A 756-nucleotide genomic window follows, 5' to 3' on the forward strand; every position below is an offset into this window, starting at 1 on the left:
AAAGAAAGAAAGAAAGAAAGAAAGAAAGAAAGAAAGAAAGAATTATATTAATACAATTATAACAGAAATAAAAATTTTTTAACAAAAAAGTTAATGAAAAATGGAGAGCTTACTAAGTTAATATCAGCATTTAGACAGTAAAACATTATCTGTCTTGTACTGTATTTTAAAATGTTATCGCTAGCTACAGGCAGGCAGTAGCTACACAAAGGTAGCAATTAACGCGACAGCAGTTGAGTGTTGAGGCCAAATTAAAGGGAATTATTTACTCCCATTGCTGTGATTGGAAGTGTTTAGGAGGCACCCAGAAGCTACAACAAAGGAGGTGATGGTTAAATACACACTACTTTTTATATTCATCTTGAAATGTACAATTTCACAAAATCCTTTCAAGAAAAACAACTCCAGTGCTCGCATTGGCGGCACACACACTAAAATTAGAATGATCCAGAGAAGATTAGTATGGCCTCTGTGCAAGAAAAAGAAAAGAAAACCAAGCCTAAAGCAAGTGAAATGGATAAAAACAATCCACAGTCGTGTATCCTGTGTGTCTGTTTTTGAACAGCAGCCAGAGGCTCCAAACGTTGGATAAATATTGAACTCTTAAACTTTTGTTATGAAAATTTCCAAACTTACACAAAACAGAGAGACTAGAAAAATTAGCCCCGAGTATCTATTACCCAGATTCAACATCTCTCAACATATGGCCCATCTATCTCATTTATAGCCCTACTGCTCCCACCTCCTCCTCACTAG

The 756-nt window shown here is 35.4% G+C and overlaps 1 pseudogene; it reads left to right on the forward strand.

Annotated features, from left to right (window-relative positions):
* Positions 1 to 407: 407 nt before the first annotated feature.
* LOC111726224 lies at positions 408 to 503 on the forward strand (annotated as a pseudogene).
* Positions 504 to 756: the final 253 nt, after the last annotated feature.

Source organism: Otolemur garnettii, unplaced genomic scaffold, assembly GCF_000181295.1.
Source record: "Otolemur garnettii isolate 467f Iridium unplaced genomic scaffold, OtoGar3 scaffold00057, whole genome shotgun sequence".
NCBI lineage: Eukaryota > Metazoa > Chordata > Mammalia > Primates > Galagidae > Otolemur > Otolemur garnettii.